Genomic DNA, 16,284 nt, shown 5'->3' with positions numbered 1-16,284 from the left:
TAGAAAGTCAAAGTTATCTTTAAACCTTTTTACGAAAAAAACAAAATGTGATATTGATATTGATAGCTAGAAGTGCTCTTTAGTTCAGACTTGAGAGAACAAGTTTATCCTGTCTCAGCCTGCTGATCTAGGACACACTATTAGTAGCACTATTTAAATATGTACGTGTTTATGAACCAACAGTAGACCGACTCCGAGGTCGACATACATGTTGTTTTCTAGAACACTCTTACGTACAAGAAGCGAGTTAGAGAATATTTGCGGGGTTTTCTACTTAGCAAGTAGCCTGGTTAAAAATGTAAAGACTTTAATATCGTCTCAAGGTTGTATTTTCAGCAGTTTGAGCTTGGTGACAAAGATTGCACACAAAATTCTGGCTTAGACGTGTAGCCAATAAAGTACTTCTACAACAGATTATAAATGTTTATGGTTGGGGACCCCTGAGATCTGTCTGGGAGTAGAATTCTGATTTCCCCGACTTTCAGTGCATGGACAGTCATGCAAGATGGGTCCAGTGTATTGTTACTGGACTTCAAACTATATACTGTGGGTTTGGCTCTGCCTCACCTAATAGCACGTAGTGAGAAGGCAATACTCGCGGTTTGGTGTATGTTTTCACCTCCTACGGTGTACATGTATTGCAATGCACGAGGCACCCTTTTACTTCTCAAAAGTCAATTGAATCATCACACATTGCAATCTCATGTATGCACTGTATACCAAAAGAAGTCTTTTATTATATTTTTTTCACTGCAAGAGGTTTTTAAAAACATGTTTTAGTCTGACACTGTTCCTGATCAGGGCAAGGTGGGCCTGAGGACTCATCCCACCTTTGTCAACAAGGTACTGAAAGAATTCCTTTTGAATGTGACTTTTTAACCTACCTTGTTTTCATGTCTTTGCGCTTCCCTGAATGAAGAGTCACTGCACCTTCTTAGGTTTTAACCTTGTGAAATCAAAAGCTTCCTTAGCTATTGGCAAAAAATTGTTATAACTTTTGTAGCAATGATGCAGCCCCCTTAAGACAACATTAACAGATGGACACTTCTTATATCTCTTACCTGCAGGACTGTGTGAGTCTGATCCTCAGTCCATTATCAATTGGAGCTAAGATGGCTTTGGTGGTACTCTATAGGGACGTACATATAGGAGAAATGAGCATGGCAAATGCTTACCCCCACCATCCCCAAGGTAGATGAATTCTGCAAGCATTACATTTTTTAGGCTCCCACCAGATCAAAGCATAGTTTTGTCTAGAATGTCTTCATAACCTTTTGTCATAGGCCCTCAACATCAATTGGTTGCTTTGGTTGCCTCCAGCTGTTGCTTGGTGAACGTTTTTGACTTTCTTGGGTCAGCTCACACAAGTATTTGGCCATGCGGTGTATTAATCCACCGAAAGAGCTCTTTTATTGTTATGCATTATAATGGAGCACACCACCTTTCTTACTTCCATCCTGTACTTACCTCTTCTGTCATTCGTACTCCTAGTCTGTCATGTCACTTATCCCCTCTTCGATCACTGCTCTTACTCAGAACCGCTGCTCTGACCCAGTGCTTATTTCTTCCCCTGTTTCTACCCTTAAAACTGGTGATAAACATCCTCCTACCCTTGCTGACTCACTCATATTCCTAATCATATGCCTAATTCTACTCTTACTCCTGCTTATTCATATTCGTACAGATTATGCCTACTCTTACTCCTGCTCCAGCTCTTGCACTTACTCTTATTCTCATTCATGTTTGACATTCTCCTTTCTTTCGTAACATTCTCTTGTAAGCTTTCTCAAACTTACTCTCGCTTCGCCTACTCCCACTGGTTGTATTTACTGCCACTTCTACTCCTACTTAGACATTTTCCCCCTACTTCTTATATTCCTACTTCTAATCCTGCTCTCTCGTACCAAATCTTTTTTCCTGCTGATTGCTAAACAACTCTTCCTTTGTGTATTTTTCTGCCGGTCTTATTTTTCAGCTTACTGGTTTTGCCTCATTAACTCTACTACTACACATAATTCTACCCCTTCTCTCCTACCATCTTTCGTACTTCTGTGCTTCTCTTGCCTCTACTTCTCATCAAAGTCAATCGATGTTGCCACCTATTCGTCACTGTATCTGATTGACTGCAGAGCAAAGAACAGTTATTCTGTGGAACTAGAAGCAAAAATATCTCATGTGATTTACTCAAATGATTTTATGCAGCTTCATGTAAAGGATCTCCCTAAATATCAAAACTGGCTTTTAAACATTGTCATGTTAGTAATTTGACTCTGTGGAACTCCTTTCTAGCGCCCAACAACCCTACAATACGCAAGTTAACTCTCCGCTGTTCATCATAACCAACAAACTCCTCAGTGTGCACTTGTGTCCTGTAGCCAGCTCCCTATTTTAATTTGGCCATCTAACATGGCAGATGTCCATTTAACATAAAATATCAAAGAAAGGCGTGGGGAGAACATTTCGAGTGGCCCAGCAATGATTTGCAGCTTCCAGGTTCTCTTAAAGTGTATATATGTGTGTGTGATATGGCTAACATTGTGGAGCAAGGGAGGAACAGCAAAGTGGTGGGGAATTAGAAAACAAAATAATAATCCCTGATTGGAAACATGATCAGCAGAGGAAGGGTAGAAGTCCACCAGCAATAAACTGAGATCGAAATGCTAGGACTTGTCTGCTTCCGCTTTAGGCCTTTATTTTCTGTTCAACTGCCTCTATTGAACTGTCTTTATGGAAAACGACCAGCAGAGTTTAGTAAAATAGTATATGTTTCTGCACCCAGGCTAATCTGCATAGCTAAATACATTTACGGTCCCAAAGGCGAGACCGATTGCATTTCAAATGCTTGTTGTGGCTGTATTCGCTACACTACACTCACAAACCCACCAGTGCTGTTGACTCTGGACGGAAGGGTGCAACGTCCAATCTTTTTCGCACGCCAGCATTCATTCCAGGTAGTTGTGCTCAGACGCTGCAAGTACACGAAGGGAACCCTTTACCCTCCGTTAATTGCCGCCAGAACCCGGCTGTTGATGCGCATCCCTCCATTCAGAGGGCGAGTTCCCGTCGGCAGAATGGCGCGTGCCTGCTGAGGGCCCTCGATGCTTAGCACACGGCAGCGAGAGCTCTGCTAGACTTGCCGGTTACCTGGTTACTGCCAGCAGAGCTCAGTAAACAGCCCAGCTGACGTCAGCGTTGTTTTCCTGGTGAAAGTTCAAGTGACTGTTTTCTTCGGTCAGCCTTTTTTTTTTTTATCCGTTATACTTGGTAAACATGGATCCCGCCGTACTCGTGGACAGACTAGCAAATTAAGAGCTGCTCGCAGGAAAAGTTTTTTTTTTCTTGTTTTTTTTTTGGGGTCAATTAAACTGGAATGTGATGACACACGAGTCTTTCAGCAGTTATTTCCCGAAAAATTGGAAAGGCAATATATTACTCTTAAAAAAAAAAAAAAAACCTTTCTTAATTAATAGGCTTTTATTATTTGTATGTTGCACTTTTAAAACAAAATAATGCAGTTGGACAATATGGAACGTAAAAAAAGCTCAGTGAGTTAAAGCGTCTGCTGCAGACATCTATAGCACGTCGCTGTCATAAAGTCTGACATCTTTAAAACGAGTACCATTTAGCAGGGGAGAGGTACATCGATTAACGCCGCTTAAAGACGTGAGTAGTGTGGTCGTATTTTAAGCATCACATTGTTCTAAATTGCGGTTATGTGTATCTGGAGAGTAGCATTGCTGGGCCTCCTTTGAGAGGGTTGTTCAGAAAATTCTCCAATGAAAGTCACTGTGTAGTGTAGGTGACAACTGTTCTTCCTAAGCCTAAAAGGACGCAGAAGTCAACTTTGACTTGGATCAAAGTTGCATATTCGTGCACCAGATTCTAAATTAAAATAATGAGCTGACCTCTTAATGTGGCAGCTGCTGGGTTAATTTATTGAATTGTTAATACTTTGAAGGCTCTACATATTGCAGAGTTCTAATACAACAGGCTGCGATGGACGTTTGTGCAGGTTGACTGAATGAATGCCACTATGTAGCAGAAAATGCCATGTTTTCCACCTCACACATCCATATCCCACTCCAAGTGGTGTACCACTAGGGTCTGTTCTCGCCTTTCCCTGCTGTTCAACCTATATATGGAAACTCTGGAAGACCTCCTGAGCAATCTTGAAATTGGCAAACATCAGTATGCTTTTGACGTTGTACTTTACCTCAAAATAATCTCTTGTGCAGTTGCAGCCTTTGTTGAAAATTGCCTAAACCAATTTAAACTCTGTATCAACCCTGCCAATGATAAATTCTTACTGCTTTTACCCTCGGATGACCACTGCCCAGCACAAAACTGGCTTAAGCTCCTCGCTCCTCTAGGAATCTAATTTGGTAGAGTAAAACATGTGTGAGTTTCACACTATATAATAATCTACACGTTGACACATCAAGAACCTAGTGAGAAAGTCTCAGCAAGATTGGTTTGAAACTATTCATCGCAAGGAATACTCAAACTAGTGGTTCAAGCATTGATTCTCACCATGCTTGATTACAGAAACCTGCTCCTCATTGGACTCCCAGATCAAAGCAGTGCTGCGTGCCGCCACCGCTTTGAGGCTGGAACAGGTCATACCACTGTGGTGTAAAATGACCTCTGGTCGCTCATCTGAAGTTAGCATGTCAAGTTAAACTTGCTGGTTTAACGTATAAGGCTGCTCATTTAAACACTCCCACACGCTTGGCACATATGCCGATCTCTGGAAGTACATACTCCCCGAATAATGGACTATTCCTGGAAAGCCCCAAAAGCCTGAAACAAGTGACACCTAAACACGCTTTCTCTGGACCCGCTCCTATACTCTGAACTTGCTCTGGGCGCAATTTCTACTTTGAGTATATTGAACAAAGAACTCAAGAACCTTCCAAGGAAACCTGTGATTCTGTCAATTATACAGAGTAACTCTGTTACAGAAGGCCTTCCTCGATATCCACTGAACTAGACTGTTCTTGATCTAGCAGCATTGTACTTTGGATGTGTTTTGCTTAAACCTTTAACAACCCCATTGGCAACAAATGTCTCACAGTGTAAGGGCATGACTAATATTTCAAGGTTCCCTGTGTCATCTGTTTAGTTTCCCCATTTCTGATGCTGAATTTTGTGATGGTTCTAAATTATAGCTGTACCAAACGCATGCTCAGCCCTCTGATACCTGGTCCACTCGATATAAAACACAAATAATTAAGGTATGTGAAGTTCATTCTCTTCATGCTCTGGGGACGCTTTCCTAATCAGAGGTCTGAAGCTCTTCCTGAATTTAGCTATTGATATTCCCACTTTGGTACGACATGACTTTGTACATGGACTGCCTGGATGATAGCTAGTAGGCGTACAGACTGTGCAGAGACAGGAGTGCTAGGTGAACTAAGCCGGTCTTGGGGCAGTGCCCAGTGTGCACATCGGTAATCGCTGGTGCTCAAAGATCCAGATTCACAAAGCTGCTAGTTTTAGACAATCTATATGCCATTTGGCACTGCATGGGCACGTTTGCTTGATGTAGAGTACAAGAATGTGGTCTCTTGTCTGAGCTGTTCTCTAAACATAAGTATCCAATGTATGGTGGCAAGGAATGACCATGGAAATGGTTTCTTGCTCCAAGGCATGTTTCCTTGGCTAACACTGTTCCTAAATCTTGGCTAAACATTTGTGATACCTTATCTGCTTTGTGGTCGAAGCAAAACAGGAGAATGATGAAATAGAGCTGTTTACGATTGATGTATTCAATTTTCTATAGATCTGCGTATAGTTTCTATGTAATGCATTTAGTAGAGCCGGTTTCATATCCCATATTTTAGATGTCGACGTATTTTTTGTTCTTCCTGAGAGATTTGGTGCGTTTTTGGAAGTCTGTGTCAGTTGAAGCATTCTGCGCTCCCTTTTCTGCATAGGCTGCAAGAGCAGTGGTGAATAGGAAATGTTTACAGATTACAGGGGCCTATGAGTGCATGGAAGATGACTTTGGTACTATGCTAATAGTGGTAACAGAGCTGTGCCAGTATCTCCAGGAAAGGCAGAGGCGTCAGACTTGTATTAGGATCCTCACAAGGAACCATTGTTTTTTTTTGTTGTTTTTTTTTAGTACAGACGTCCCACAATCTGTTTTTATATGGTTACTTTGAAGGTTGGATGTGTCAGAATGCTATTTGGCCATCTTCCAGCCAGTGAGGTGACACTTGAGCGCGTGGATCGATTGTAAAGATCCAGTGCTTGATATTTGAAGAACCCAGTCTGCATGTCCTCCTACCAAGCTCTTGTATGTGCACTCATTTATTTAACCTTTGCCACGAGAGTCGTAGTTCCTTAATATGCATGCTTTGCTTGTGAAGTAAAATTGTGTTGTAGCACAGCGTAGTGTGTTATTGAAGTATTCAATATTGTTCACGGATGCACCTGAATCATGCCCTGTGTGTGGTTAGCACTGGTACAGTATTGCACTTCTTGATGCTTGTCAGGTGTTTGGTTTGTAAAAAACAAAGTTCGCTGATCAACTGGAGCTGGGGTCAACTGAAGCCTGTGAAGATAACAGGTGTGAATTGTTCTCCTTTAACTACCAGTAAGCAGCGAATCCCAGCACCAAAACTTGTAGGTGGCAAAGGAGCCAACCGCTGAGGCCTAAGGGATGCAGTGGTTGTGTAGGAAGCATTCTAAGAAATTATGAAATTGGGGTATGTTGTTCTAAGTCAGATGTTCAGTGATGCATATATCGGTGGTTTAGGTCTTAGGTGCCTACAGGATCAATCTCTACCTTAGCTGTCTTCTCTGGCTTTTGGTGCTCCTTCCCCAATGTTATATTGCTTTCCTACTCAATGAGAAAATTATCTGTGACTGACCCTCAAATCTCCAATCTGGAACATTGTCACTCCGATAATGATATTTATATAGTGCTCTCTACACATTTATTTATTTATTTATAAAGCGCGACATTCATCCGGATGGCTTGAAGATGTTTTAATGATAATTATAGTATATAAAAATGTGTTCACTTGACCTTAAGGCCAACTGCATGTGTGGGTTATTGTTTCTCTGTACTCACCTGTTGATTGTGTGGCGGTGAAGATGCCTTTTAATAGACATGGTGGGCTCAAGTATAATTCTAACCTTCATCCCCAATGAATTTCAGGTTCAGGGGTCGACGTGATTTGTGTTCGTTATTTCAAACTATACATGGGTCAGCTAAATAAACTTTTAATTATTCTCAATAGAGTTCTCTTGAAACAAAACACATTACTGTCCCCTTCATTGGTCTTAGACTTTCTAGGGGATATTTCGTCTACATAACTAATTTTAAAAAATGGTTGTATTTTTTCAAAGCGGTCTGTTTTAACATGGATAAAAAAAATACACAATACACTTCAGCTGCAGTCATTGCCCTAGAGAGTGACGCACTTTTTAAACGTCAATATTGTTCGGTCATTCTGTCGATCTTTTGTTTTGGTTTTGATGCACAGTTGGTTAAAAGGATTAACCATGGACTTTAACGGACTTACTTAGTCATCAGTGGCACTGGACACAGTACGATTTAAATTGTAAATGTTTTTATTGATTTTTTTTTCTCTCAGATTTAAACATCATTTTCTTTTTCTTCACCATATAACTTTGTCATTTCATATTAATGTATGACCTAAAGTCAGGTAGGGGTGGGCAGAGTTTGATTCCACAGAATCACGTGGAATTACATTCAAATTCTGCCAGATTCTTTGGAATTCCACGATGAGGCGGAGTGGGCATTTAGTGCTATTTTCTTTGCGCAAAATGCACCCTCAGGCCCAAAAATGTAGGTTAGGAAGCATTTTGCCTAACAAAATAACCCAGCCAAATAACACTCAGTTGAACTTTTCTAATTTTTTAAAAGTATTAATGTGTCAAAACTGAAATGCGCATGTATGTTTTTTGTATTTAGAAATTGTTTTGATTACTTGCGGCTGGTAAGACTTCTTAAGCAGGCTTGAGTCATAATTAGAAATGAGGAATGTGCGTAAGACAGTACACGAGGTAGAATTAATCTGCCAGTGCCGGCGCTAAAGAGCCTATTTTGGGTTAGATACTTATGTGGCGCAAGAGTGTTTTAAAATGAACATCAATAAATGGTGTGGATTAGTGAGTACCTGTGCTAAGCAAAGGAAAAGCAGACTCTCTTGGAGATCTGTTGTTCCCGCTGTATGAGCTTCTCTCATAACTTTGAGATGATAGCTTGTATTGCAAGGGAGAAGGGTGTGTATGGGTGTGCATATGACACACACTTTATGTATACCGGAGTTGTGAATGTATAAGGCAAACTATCATTTCTAATAGGTACATCTTTCCTCGATGCTTTTCTTTATGAATATTTCCCAGGTGGCAAGATGGGTCTGAAAAACTTTTTCACCAACAGCAGCTGTTCAGTGTCGCCATATAGCACGGGGAAGCTTCAGAAGCAACACTGCTTACCAGCTGTGGCATCAGTGTGTATTAGACCCCAACCGGCGCTCTTACTTCAGTTTCTATTTTATGAAAGAAATTACTCAGCTTTTCAAAAGTGATTAGGCCAAAGGTTTCCTCCTATGATTTAAGGATTAAAACCCTGTTGCAGATTCCACAAGAGATGTCCTTGGAAGACCCAGATGACGTCTGCATGCAGTGTCTTGTACCGACGAACGAATACTCGGTTTGGAAATTCTGTTTCTTAATGCACACACAGGCCATCAGGGAGTGAGAAGCCATGTTGTTTTTAGCTAAATCCCCTCAGGGTCATGCCAAAGAATTATTTTTTCCCATCAGATTAGTCTTTTGATGTGGGAAAATGTCCCAAACGACCTTTCCACAAAAAACACGAAAAGTGCCATTCTGACATCAGAAAAGAGGAAGCTGGCATTTCCAACTCTATTGGTCGACCTGTGGAGTTAGAGGTCATTTAGTTGTTTTCCTTGATTTGTTCAGTACTGCTCTGATGCCCTTCATGCATCTCCTACATCTTTGACTAGGTGCTTCTCAAGTCCATGCCACTGCAGGCGCTGGATATTTAAGATGGCGGCAGTGCCCTCCAAAGTGCCGCCTTCAGATCGGTCTGTGCAGCCTCCTTTAGCACTGCTTTCAAAAACTGCAAGATAATCTGTGTGGTAAAGGAGAAAGCTAAGCCATGTTTTGCTGACCTGGCAGAATGTCTTCCTTGGGCCCAGATATGCGACTAGTTGGACAGCTCTTTCGGTCCAACTCCTGTGGCCTTACCATTCTTGATAAAGGACTATGACTGTACAAAATACGATGATCTGAGTCGAACAACCTCCTCTCTCGTTCAACATTGATGGGTGAACACCACATGCCTTCTTGGCTGGTATGATCACACTCTATGGTAACTGTTAATTGACTGTTGCCAGTTCTAATCCACACGAATCTTTTTTTTTTTCATAAAACGGGTCAATGATGGTTTGCATGATTTGAAAAAGATCATGTTCTGTGGTCTGGGTTCCATCAACACCATGGCTTGATCCGTGGCACTACACTGACATGCTTAGATATCTTCCACTGGCATTTCTGGAAATGACTGAGCTACTCCTAAGGTGATTTCCCTTGATAGCAAACACCTATTCTCCTGAAAGCTGACTTTCCCCTCTGAAATGCTTAATGAATAGCAGATCTACAGTAAGGTTTTCTGGGTGTAGCCTACCCTGAGAAGAAGTTCCTTAAGTAGTGCAGAAAATTGAGAGGCTAGTCCAGAACTTAGCAGTCCCAGCAGTCACAACCTTCACAGTTGATCCAGCTGCCCCAACAGATGTACTCCTCCTTTTGAGACCGGGGTGAATTTGGGATTTGCCTTCATGAACAGAAGCAGCAGATGCTGTTCTTTCAACTGATTCTGTTTCTGTTGAGGATCATACCACAGTTGTGAGAAGATCATAGCTGATTCCGATTTCCCTTGGATAAGATGAGAAGTATCGGACATGAAATGTTGGTGCTCTGTTATTGGCCACCACTTCTGCACCGGGTTAATTGCTGACGCTGCAGGTTGGTCCGGTCCTTGATCAGAATCCCCAAACGCTGTGGCTGCATGTGTGGAGATTGAGCAGTGCCAGCTGGTGTTCTTTTATCTAACATCTGGAGTTGTGAATGTCAACTTGGTTTGAAAAAACACTGATATGGGGTTCTGGTACCATATATTTAATGCAATGTTCCCCGCTGGTCTTTAAAATTACATTTTTGTTATGAAAACACTCTCCGTAGATAACATTGCGAGATTACATTTATATAGAAATGTCAGGTCAGGAGGGAATGATTTTGTGAGGCATTACAAGAAAATAAAAGGGCTATTATACTGAAGTAGTATAATATACAGTGACAAATATCATATTAAATGCCCAGACCCTTGCTTACAAACCACACCCTTGCCTTCCATTTTGCCTTATGCTAACTAGATGGAACTTTCACTGGGCCATTTACTCTGATTAAAGTTTTCACTTTTATTGAAACGAACATAATTTTGCTCTCCCATTTGACCGTGTAACCGCGCTTTTGTTTTGATATGTAAATTATTAGTTGTGTCTGTATGTATGTAGCATTTCTAAAGCTGGAACGTAGATATAAGACAGCAGCACGATGTACATGGTCAAAGCCAAACTGTTATGCACTTATCACAAACCGGTTCTCCTCCTGGAGCAATACAATTAAGTTGGAGAGCGTGGACAAGAGTGGCTGTCTGTATGATAATTTATTTAATTTGTATGTTTGTTACGGTTCTGAAAATTAAAGCTAGGGTAAAATTATTTATACCGATTATGTTGACGGGTGTCGGGGAGAAGAAAGAGTATAGCGCATGTGCTGGTAAAACGCGTTGCTCGAAGGTGAACTTATTCACTTGGTAATGCTCTTTGAGCAATTCTGCATGTCTCCCGGTATTGTGGCGTGTCCATGTTATGGGTTTGGTGGCACGCGCATTATGCGTCCTGTGAGCTCACTGTAGAGTTGCCCGGGTTGGATTTGGATGTCACTTCGTGCAAAGATCGATCATATTTTTGTTCTCGTCTGGTACGCAGAGGAGGCGGCCCTGCAAGGTAGCACGTGGGCCTCTGCTAGTGTATTGTGCGCACAGTCCGAATCAGCACGGTTTTTGTTTGCCTCCTGAGAATTGTGACATTTGGCTTGAGTTACATCGGGTGACGTCGAAGTGCGTGACCTAATTTAACCCGCCCCGCATTACTCGAGCTGAGCCCATGCATCACGCGGGGAGCTTCGAGCAAGACGGGCTTTTATCTCCTCGGCCTGTGCAAGCAGGTCAGGTAGCGCTCAAGAGCTGGCTCTGCTCCGGGGCTGTGTTTACGTAAGTGTACATCTGATGCTGCGCCACCACCCCCAGCACCTCTTGCAAAGGAAGATGTCTGCCAACAGCCAGCGTTCCTGGCGGGAAACAGCTGCGGCCTCCAATCTGGGACCCAGGGCGCAGCTAGACCCGAACTTCCGAGGTGGGTGGGTGTTTGGGTTGTGTGGGGGGCTACTGCTCCCAGCCAGCGTTGGCCCTAGCACTGGCCGCACACGGTGCAGCAGTCTTTTTTGGCACTACCACTCTCTATAGCAGCTTTCTGACAAACATTTCATTTTTTTATTGTGCTACTCATAGTTTACTCGCACTCAATTCTGTGATCTGCATGGCACATGTTCTTTATACTGTACTGAGGGTGGCAGGAGTGCCCCTGTGAGTGCACGCCGAGCGATTTCACAGTGTGAGTGTAGGGTAAGGTGTGACTGCAGGGTGAGTGAGGTGACCATATGAATTTGGGTGTGGATGTAAGTGCAAAGTGGGACAAATTAATGCATGGTTAGTGATGGGCTTGTTTGAGTGAGACTGCAGTTTGAGCAGTGAGGGGGACAGGTGGGTGAAGTGTCGCATGGTTGCAGGGTGAGTAGTGTGCTCGTGTCACTGCAGGGTGAACAGTGCAAGTGCATTGTGAGTGCAGAGTGATCACTGAGTGCAGGGTGAGCAGGTGAATGGTGTGAGTGCATTGTGATCGCTGTGAGTGCAGGGTGAGCGTGAAAATGAAGGGCGAGAATGAGGAGTGAGTTGTCTGACTGCAGGGTGCATTCCCAGACACTTGAAGTAAGTCAGCTTGTTATCCCATCCCCTGCTGGTGACGGAACCACTCCGTCATCAGCTGCGGTCACGCTGTGCTGATGACTGAGCGGTTCCGTCACGGCCCGCTCTGCACGCCTGCGCGGATTCCGCGCCTGCGCTGAGCGTTCCATGGAGCGGGCGGGCCGTGACGGAACCGCTCCGTCATGAGCACAGCGCAACCGCGGCTGGTGACGGAGCGCCCCCTTAGCACTGCAGCGGAATAGCCGCCGCAGTGAAGGGGTTATTGACGACAACTTAGGGTTTCAGATACAAGTTAAACTATTGCTTTTATTGCATTAATCTGCGATCGAGGGTGGAGTGCTGATCCTGCAACAAACTTCAGTCTCATGATTAGGGTTGCCAGCTTGTTATTTTGATGTGCCAGACGGTACAAAAATAAGCAGTCACCTAAAGCCGTATTTTCAGCACTTATCTGTGCATACTTCGAACAGCTAATATAAATACAAAGCACTTTTAATTGTGTTGTAGGGCTGCCTGAATGATCCATGACTGATAATTAAATGGAACAAAGACAGAAAAGTCACATTACAAAAAAATACATACTTTTTTATTTATTAACCTATTTAGTGTCAAGACTAGGTCTTTGCAGGCTCTTTTAACAACAAATGGCTAGCATTTTTCTTTTGGCAACCCTACGTTATATTCCTTTTCATGAAATGCAGTCTCACACTACCACAGGTATTGAAGCCCTTTTAGCCCTATGGTTTTTGCGCGCCTGATGGGACCAGAGTACTGTTGTAAGTTTAATCTTGTTCACAAGTTGTTACAAGGCACATTTGAGTTGCCGCCTGCAGGTATAGCATGCTGTCAGATTGAAGCTACTGAATACTTGCAAATAAGAGGTTAGGCGGGATGGCCTCCTGAGGTCCATGGCAGTGAAACAGAGGGGTGCTGGCCCTTTCCACCCATGGTGGGCCCATGTGCACAGCTACCACCCTAGTGGAGGAGCAACACTAGGATTCTGTCCCTTCTATGTCACCCTGGGTCTGAAATGGCCTGCTGCATAGTCTTTGCATAATGCAGTGGCTAACCCATACCAGCAGTCTTTAGCTTGGTGCAATGAAGCCAGTGGGGCAAACGACAAAGGAGGGTGTGTAGCATCATCTGTTAAAGAGAGCACATCAATAAGCCCTGAAGTAGCTGACATTTTACGATGCTCTGAGCTAGAGGTGGACAGGCCAGGAAGCCGAGCCAAGAGTCTGTCTTGATTGTAAGAGTCAGAGTACCAGCGAAGCCATCAAAATATTTTTTTTGCAATACATCCAGCAAACCTTCTTTAAAAATAAAATAGTCATCAAAACAAAAAAAAAAGTATTTCTTTAATGCACAGAAGCGTGTCACTTAAGTGTATATATATGTGTATATATATGTGTATATATATGTGTATATATATGTGTATATATATATATATATATATATATATATATATATATATATGATTATATCACTTAATCGGGTGCCATTTATTAGAAGAGATACTTTCTAAAAATGAGCTTTGAAACCTTCATGAACTGCCCAGAACTAAGAGACAAGTCTGGCTATCATGTGCCATCGACACTGGCTTGTTCACGTCTTGCTGTGTCGAATATCAACTACTTTGGTGCGCTCTATACAATACTTGTGCCAGTGTCCGTGTACTTTATAGAATAAATGCTGATATTAGCCAACTTATATCATTCAGTTAAGAGATCTTTGAAGGATGGAATGCTGATTCAACCATGTCAGTATTCAAAATTGTGTCATCCAGAACACACTACATTTGTCAGCGGTGAACAATCAGTTTACTGACCTGCCTAGTGCTTGAGTTCTATAAATTGTTTCTCCATGCCTATCTCTACTCATTTCTCTTCATACTGCTTTCTGTCTACACCTCTTTCCATTGGCTGAATCCTGAGCCTACAATGTTACTTAAGCTTGTAAAGCCCTCTGGTATCCAAAGAAGGGTGTCATATTACAGAAGGCCTTCAGATGAGATCAATACAGGAGCAGCACCGGGGGCCTGAGGAGTAGCACCGGGGGCCTGATCTGATAAGTGGGCTCACCTACACCGGGGGGCATTTCTTCCTGTTAGTTCCCCCTCGCCGCCGCAAGTACATCAGCGGCAGGAGCGCGAGGGGTGGGAACTACAATCCCCAGACGCCCCAGCTTCTCGCCGGACACGGGATTATCGCGCCAGGAGGCGCCTGAAAAGGACAACAGCCCCCGCATCGCGGGATCGCGCGCGGGTCGGCGCCGGGCTAAGCCCGGGCAAAGGGCGGGCCCTCTGTGGCCTTCTGAGGACCGAGGAGGACGGGACGGGCCTCCCCACTTGACCCCACCGAGGGAGGAGGTACAGATACTTTACATCTTCTTATTTTCCCGTTTTGACTATTCTATAATTGTTTCCTGGATTTCTGCTATTTCATAATTATGTCCATCTGGGAGGAGTTGAATGCCCTGTGTGGCACAAACTATTCACCGGAGTTATCAACCCCCCCCATAGTGGGAAGAGACATTGACCAAATAAATTGCACTCCCCAGGATGTACCTTCATCTCCCCAAAAAATCCTTCTTCAGGCCAACATACTGTCCCGGGGTTCAACCAGTGAAAGGAAACATGATGAGGCTATTATCGATCGAATGTGCTGTAGCCCCTCTTTATCCCCCTCCAATCCTACGTTATCAATGACGGATAAGGCTGAGACTACAACCAATGACTCTGTGTCGCCCCTCCAATTGACCCTATTGGCTCTAATCGAACGAATGTTAAACTCTGCATTATCACCTCTGGCCACTAAAATCAACGACCTGGGGGACAGGTTGTCCAGTATCGAAAAAACTGTTAAAAGGATTTGTCCAGTGCCTGAAAACTCTGCTATACCTACATGTCCTGCTTTCTCTACCAACCTTGAAAAGGCTAAGACAGTTGAAAGCAGGAAAGCTCAAACTATTGATTCCCCTCGTACCACACCAACTCCAAGTGGCCGCAATGTTACCTCTAAACCTGAATATGTTCCTCACACAACTCCTAGAATTATTCAAGAAGGGAGGCATAACATTAATTTACCACCTGAAGCCGCCCCATACGTGACGGTTCTTTCTGGGGTCCCTGTACTTAAACGGGGCAAATTGGAAACACACCAGGATCTGCTGTGTAAAGCCATCTTTTGGCTCCAAAATAATAGACCGTTACCACCTACCCTAGATGGCGGAATTTTGAGCGTGAGGAGGGTGGGATGGCTAGGCAGGTTGCCTAAAGATATCCCGGGGGATTTGATATTAATTAAATTCAAACACAGGAACATTGCCCCTTTCTTACGATCTTCTCAGCCCAAATTTAGAGATGGTCCCATCTGTATCTGGGATTTGCATGACTTTTATCCTAGCCCCCAACAACTGAATTATAATATCTGGTGAAAGGGGATTGTGTGCATTCCGCGTATTACTCTGATTACTTGACTCGTTTTTAGCTTATTTTAAATAGATGGTTTTCTTTTAACTTTGTAACGAATTGTTGAGTTATTTATGTATGTATGTATTTTTCTTTGTTGCTTTCATGGTTTTAAACTTAAAAACCGAATAAAGCTTATTTGATTTGATATCAATACTGTCAGGAGACTGGATTAGGTGGATGTGAAAAGCCAGATCTTCAGTTTCTTTTGAAAGCAGAAGTTTTCCTGCCATACTTAATGTGGGGGAAGAGTGTTCCAGAGCTTTTGTTAACAGAAATAGAAGAATGTTCCCCCGCAGCAGGAGCCATTAATTGAGGGGAACACATAAGAGAAAACTCTTAGCAGATTGCCAAAGGTTGGCGGGGCGATATCCACAGATACATTTTTGAAAGTAGCTCAGACCAGAACCATAGGTCAATTTAGTGGATAAGGCGAACTGATTAGAAGGTGGTTGTTTTCCAGAAAGGGAGCCAGTAATGGTAGTTCAAAACAGGGGAGATGTGTGCATGATAGGGCAGATTGAAGATAGCTCTGGCTGCGGTGTTGTGTGTCCTCTGAACCTGAGTCATGAGACTAGATGTAATTCCCATATAAAGGGTATTCTTGTACTCTAATTTGCCCCAAGGCTCATCATTCAGCCCCACCCTTTTCAACGTCTACATGGCACAGCTCGCCAACATCGTCCGCTCGCACAACCTCAACATC

General features: G+C 43.1%; 1 protein-coding gene across 9 annotated transcripts in view; it reads left to right on the top strand.

Annotated features, from left to right (window-relative positions):
- The window catches only part of MEF2A (myocyte enhancer factor 2A), a 475,560-nt gene that overhangs the window by 293,563 nt on the left and 165,713 nt on the right, over window positions 1-16,284 (top strand). The gene's annotated exons all lie outside the window — the stretch shown is intronic.

The sequence above is a fragment of the Lissotriton helveticus genome, chromosome 3_1 (genome assembly GCF_964261635.1).
Source record: "Lissotriton helveticus chromosome 3_1, aLisHel1.1, whole genome shotgun sequence".
NCBI lineage: Eukaryota > Metazoa > Chordata > Amphibia > Caudata > Salamandridae > Lissotriton > Lissotriton helveticus.
Note: the sequence above shows the minus strand (reverse complement) of the source record. Positions and strands in the feature narration are given on the sequence as shown.